Below are 6,620 nucleotides of genomic sequence, written 5' to 3'. Positions count from 1 at the left end.
GGTTAAACTCACAACTTGTGTTGTGTAAATCATGTCGTTAGTTTATATATATTTCGTTATTTGTTTCGGTAAATTGTAATTTGTTCTGTAAAGTTATAGCATGTTGCTTTTTGGATAAAATCAATTTTCAAAAAAAAAAAAAAAACAAACAAACAAAAATCAATCAAATCAAAAATCAAATCAAACAACTTGATTTTCAAAGTTACTATTTGGATATCACTTTTTGTGCATCATTTTGATTTACGTTAACTCGTGTGTACACTTTGTAAATGGATTTCTCTTTGTATTGAGTTCTAAGTCTTGCTTGTTTTTTTGTTGCTCTTTCCTCCTCTTGCGTGTGGCGCGTTAGGATTGCAAATCGGTTAAAAACATTGGGTGCGCCCAATGTTCACACCACCTTTCCTCATCTCGCGTGTGACGCATTAGGATTGCAAATCGGTTAAAAACATCGGGTGCACCCGATGTTCACACCACCTTTCCTCCTCTCGCGTCTGACGCGTTAGGATTGTAAATCGGTTAAAAACATCAGGTGCGCTCGATGTTCACACCACCTTTCCTCCTCTCGTGTGTGACGCGTTAGGATTGCAAATCGGTTAAAAACATCGGGTGTGCCTGATGTTCACACCACCTTTCCTCCTCTCCCGTGTGACGCATTAGGATTGCAAATCGGTTGAAACATTGGGTGCGCCCGATGTTCACACCACATTTCCACTTCTCGTGTGTGACGCATTAGGATTACAAATCGATTAAAAAGATTGGGTGCGTCTGATGTTCACACCACATTTCCACTTCTCGCGTGCGACGCGTTAGGATTGCAAATCGATTAAAAACATCGGGTGCGCCCGATGTTCACACCAACCTTTCCTCTTCTCGCGTGTGACGCATTAGGATTGCAAATAGGTTAAAAACATCGGGTGCACCTAATGTTCACACCAACTTTCCTCCTCTCACGTGTGACGCGTTAGGATTGCAAATCAGTTAAAAACATCGGGTGCACCCGATGTTCACACCGCCTTTCTTTCTCTCGCATGTGACGCGTTAGGATTGCAAATCGGTTAAAAACATGGGGTGCGCCCGATGTTCACACTACCTTTCCTCCTCTCATGTGTGACGCGTTAGGATTGTACCTTCAATTAAAAACATTGGGTGAGCCCGATGTTCACTCTACCTTTCCTCCTCTCACGTGTGATGCGTTAGGATTGCAAATCAGTTAAAAACATCGGGTGCGCCCGATGTTCACACCATTTTTCCTCTTCTCGCGTGTGGCGCGTTAGGATTGCAAATCGGTTAAAAACATCGGGTGTGCTTGATGTTCACACCATCTTTCCTCCTCTCGCGTGCAACACGTTAGGATCTCAGTTAAGACCTTGGGTGCGCTCGATGGTTATGTCGCCCTTCGCCTTTCCTGCGCGACGTGTAGTTAGGCTAACATAATTTTCTTACATCCTTTCTACATGAAATGTAGTTTGGCTCGTGTTTCCTACGCGAGGCGTGTTTATTTACTGACTTCTTTTCATGGGTGGAATTGTTATACCTTATTTCGATTTGTTTAAATGTGGCATTTTCTTTGCATTGCATTGCATTTGCATTCAAGTGTTTCATTGCATGGCCTCATTACATGATCATAAGTCATGTTCTTGCATCTTAGGTTTGCATTTTGCCCTTGAACTACGCTGGTTTGATTCCTTGCAAAGGGATACGTAGGCAATTTGCTAGCGCAACCAATCTAATTTATGTCTTGTTTTCTTGCCCAAGTCTTGCGGCTTTGTCAAAATGAGTCGTCTCTGGGCTTTAACATTTACTCACGTCATTTCATGACTGCTCGAGCTCTGTCAAAGAGGGGCAACTGTAGACACCCCATTTTGACTGCCTGTAAGACTTAAGCACTTGGTTCGATACACTCGATGATGAAAGTTGAATTGTGTGCTTTGAATTCACAATGATTCGGATTCGGTTAGGCTCTCGAAATAACCTCAAATCATCAACATGTACCTTGTTGAATCTCTGAGTCTCATTTTTGGACCTTTTGCCATCCTGAACTGAGTTTGAACCAAAAAAAATAGGGTTGCCTCAGTGAAGGCCGGCCGTGGCTATGAATGGTTGGCTGGGCCTTGGTGGCGAGAAACAATGCACTGGGCAGGAGCCCGCCAGCTGTCCATTTTTGAAGATATTTATCACCTTTTGAGCTCAAATTCTATAAAAACAAGGTCCAGCCTATGTTTTGGAGGTTGACAAAAATTCTAGAAAGCTTATATACACCTTAAGAGCTCCTTCTTCCTTCTTCTTCCATGGCAAGCAACCTTTGAGTTAACCTACCTCCCTTGTGTCATCTCCATACACCATACACAACCATGTCTCACCATCTTAGAGCCATAGTTGATCTTTGATAAGCCTAATCCAAGTTTGAGGGTGTGTTGCTACTTAGTTTGGATCACAAGCAAGAGTTAACTTCTTTGAGAGGTATAAGCTTGTTCTTCCTTCTTGCTTTCAACTCTTTCATTTTCTATCTAGTTCTTACCGTTTTGTGTTGCTTTGATCCTCATCCAAGTGTTTGAGTTTGGGTTTGGAGAGCTACTTAAAAGAGTAGAGAGAGTTTACACTCTTTCTACATCTTTACCTATAGCTCAGGCCCTTACTTTTCCACTATTTTTCTTTGTTCTCTACACTGATTTTAAGAGTTAAAAAAAGGCCTAAAAATCATGTTTTGAGGTTTCAAAAGTGGAGGGGTTAACCACCCCTCCTTGTTCTTGCTTACTAGCCTTGATTCTTCTCTTTGTTGTTTAGCTTTTTAGGCTCTTTTTATGCATTTTTAGCCACTGTTTTTCATCTGTTTAGGGTTGTTTTAGGGTTGTTCTAAGTTATTTAAATAATTCATGTTTTGTTTAGTTTAGTTGTTGTCTCATGAATTGGCATACATAACTTGTTGCATGTTGTTCCAAGCTTTCCTTTACTTACTTTTCATATTAAGAGTCTCACTCTAACAAATCACTTAATCATCTATCTCTTTCATCCTTGAGAATGATTTCAACTGATTGAGGTTGCTCAAATCATGTAAGAGAGACTCCTACTTAATGGCTTAATCTTTTTGGAGATTCATTGTCAACGGTATAGTCTCTCTCTCTCTCTCATGTTTTAGAAGAACCTCTCGTTTGACGTTATTTCTTGTTTAGTGGACTTCAACATCACCATGGACAAACGGACTAATGAATGGCAATGACTAAACAAATTGGTTTAAAATCGGATCAATGCACATAAAGAAAATGGTTTAAATTTCTTAGACTTGGCTGGACGTTATGCCATTTTTATCGAGTCAAGAGTGATTATGCGCTAATTCATGACGTTTTGATCATTCTTGAAGTGTCTCTACCACCCTCTTTGAGTTCATTCCATGATAAGAGGGAGTGGTGGTCATATTCATTACATTTCATTGATTTTTATCCAAAATTGTATCCGAGATCATCAAGCAATCAATTTGCTCATTGATGGATTTGGAATGAATTTCAACCTTCTCTCGAGGCTTTCCTATGATAGAGAAGGAAAAAAGGGACAAATAGAGCTTGAACAACTCTGTCTACCCTGTTTTCACTTCAGAACACATAACAGAGTTTTGCACAAAACCGAGGCATGGTTGGCCTTCTCTATGCCCGGTCGGGCTTCATTGAGGGTCGGCTAGTCCTCAAAGTTTGGTCAACAGTGTATTTTTACATAAAACAGAGGGAAGTGGCTGTGGTGAAATAGGGCAAGCTTGGGGCAGACAGAGCTGTTCTTGAGCACCGTACATGTGCATGCATGCAATTCTTGCACACCCTTGTCTATATTTTGATTATTGTAATTAATTAACTTAATATTGTTTATTGTAATTAACCTCAGTAATTATTATTATCCCTTTATAACTGTTGTAATTAATTAGCTTAGGGAGTTAGTTTATTTATCTTGGGTAATAATTTTGGTTATTCATTGTAATAGCATAGATAGCATAATTAGCTAGCTAATTAGCTTAGCCTACTTTATTTATTCATTCAGCTTTGTAATAATTAGTCTAATTCAGACTTTCGGACATTGATTTGCACCCTCTTGCGTAAGGGATTAAATGTTGTAATCATGTGTATGTCTTCCAACCACACGTCTTTCTCCTTTTTGTTTATTCGCTTATGATGGTTAGTATAGGGCATCACGTTTCATTAGCATTCTCATGTTTACATCCATTTGTCCTGCATGCATATAAGGTTCGGCTCATCATGCTAAACCGATATTAATGTCCAAATTCATTTCTTGAATACATGCTCTTTCGCATGTCTTGAATGAAATCATATGCCATGCTCATAGCCAACCCTATAAAATACATAATGTATGTATTGCATTTTTCATAATCGCATAATTTAGGAACACGCATCTTTTGCTAACTTGTTCACCCTTTTGGCTCGGAGTACTCGGTGAGCTTTTATGTTTTAGCATCTTGCATCGAGCGTTTGTGTTACGATGTCAAAGCATAAATTCCATGAGGCTAATTGCTTAAATGATGTGAACTGTTTAAATGCCTGTGGATGAAGGCTAGGTGCCAGAATTGGGATGGTTTGATTAAATGTTCCATTTTAAGCCCACTTTTTTAAGTGGCAAAATTCACAAAACAATTTCGAAACAAAGCATGAGATCAAGTGTTCTAATTCTTGCATACTAGTCTATACTTGTACGAGCGTCACATAGTTAAAAAATAGCTAATAAATCAAAACAAGAGTATATAATGTAAATAAGAAACACATCATGATTAGTAGAGGCCGATCTTTGATCGGGCGAGTGGGTGCTCAATTCATGACCTTCCCCTCACGTACCTAAGTTCCCGAGCTGAGACACTTTGGTGATGATGGACTAATGGCCTTTGGCATGAGTCTTGGGTTTTCTAAATTTTTCAAAAATATTTAGGTGGCGGCTTTGTAATCTGGCAAAGCAGTCTATTTTTGGCATTTAATTCAAACATTGATTTTCCAAAAAGAATTGCTAGATTGGGACTCTTTTTGTGTTTTCACTATTTCACGTTGCACTTGTGAAATCAAATTCAGAACCACAAGTGGAATTTGAACTGTAGGGCTATTCACCTTCCGAAATGAGTGCGAAAAGTCGAGTTACACCCTAGTGTTGATCTCAACCACCTTGGTATCTCTTCCTCTCTCTCACGTTTGTCTCTTAAAGGCTCAAAGATGATGAGAAGAAGGTGACTCAAGTGGTATGTATAGGCCTTATATAGGCTTGCTTAGGACATTTAATTAATCTTAACTTAAGCTAAGCAATTTGACATTAATTATTCTAATTTAATGCGTTCCGAATCGAATTTTAATTAAACTTACCATAAGGTTCTAAAAATTCTAACTAGCATAAAAATCAAGTCAATTCTGTGATCGAGTGCCAATGAGGCCTTCAATTCGCAGAATAAAACAGAAACAGAAATAAATATTTCTACGATAGACAAATAAGAACACAAATAATGCATCGCACATGTAATTAATTCAGGATTTCATCCTAATTACTTATTAAGCATAATTAGTCATGGATTAATCGGTAATCATAGATCAGGGTTGTTACACTTACTCATCAAATAAGAGATAGTAGATAGAGATGGATATTTTTGGTAGAAACTTGAGAGAATTCCAAAGACAAGAGAGAAAGAGGGAAATCTAGAGTCCAAGAATAAGAAAATGGGGAAATTGAGTCATCTTCACCAAAATCTCAAGAAAGGTAAGAAATTTTCCTTAAATTTATGAGTTTGGGTTGTGTTCATCATGGAATTATAGAATCTAAGTTGAATCAAGAAGTAGAGTAATGTTAATTGATGTTAAAAACCCTAAAGAGAGAAATTGAAAGAAATAGTTGAAGATTATGTCATACATAGCATCATTCTTGTTCAATCACTTGTTTTTGCATGAGGTTTGAGTTTGAGAAAGAAATTCTCATGGATTTTTTAACATAGAACTCTCGTATGCATGATGTTTTTTTTTTCCTCTTAATCTCAAGCTTTTGATTTTGTGGGCGTTTGTAGACACCCCATTTTTGACCGTCCTCAAGACTTGGACGTCACCGTTTGAACACTCGATGATTATCCATGTTTGTGTTCGTTTTGAGTTCCCGGAAGTCTTGGCCGCGCGCCTCGCCTCAGGATCTCTCGACCTGAGTGTTCCGTGTTTGGTTTTGACACCAAACACTTGTGTTTTTGCCTTGAAGGGAGGAGAGTGGCTTGTTGGCCACCCTCACATTCCACCGGCCTTCCCCTTGCATCATCGGCTGTTTAGGGGTGTCACCGGCCATGGTTTCTCAAAATCAATGACCGGTCGGCATAGTATACTGTCGATCGGCACTTTGTTTTGCCGGTGACATCTTTTGCTGGCCGGTGTGACTCCTTTGCACCCTTGAGGCATGGTGCATGCCAGCTGTGCCAGCTAGAATGCACCATCACTCCTCCCCGTGCGGTTTTTGGCTGGTATGAGCCTTTGAACCCCTTGGTTCCTTCTAGAAGGATGAACCTTTGGCTAAGCTTCTTGGAGAAGCTTGGCCAGCTGTTTTAGCTTCTCCAAGAAGCCTAGACTCCTTTGCACCCTTTGCCCCTTTCACTTGGCTTCTTGGAGAAGCCA

Source organism: Camellia sinensis, chromosome 11 (assembly GCF_055761805.1).
Source record: "Camellia sinensis isolate YWXY chromosome 11, ASM5576180v1, whole genome shotgun sequence".
Taxonomy (NCBI): Eukaryota; Viridiplantae; Streptophyta; class Magnoliopsida; order Ericales; family Theaceae; genus Camellia; species Camellia sinensis.
This window is presented reverse-complemented; position numbering follows the sequence as displayed.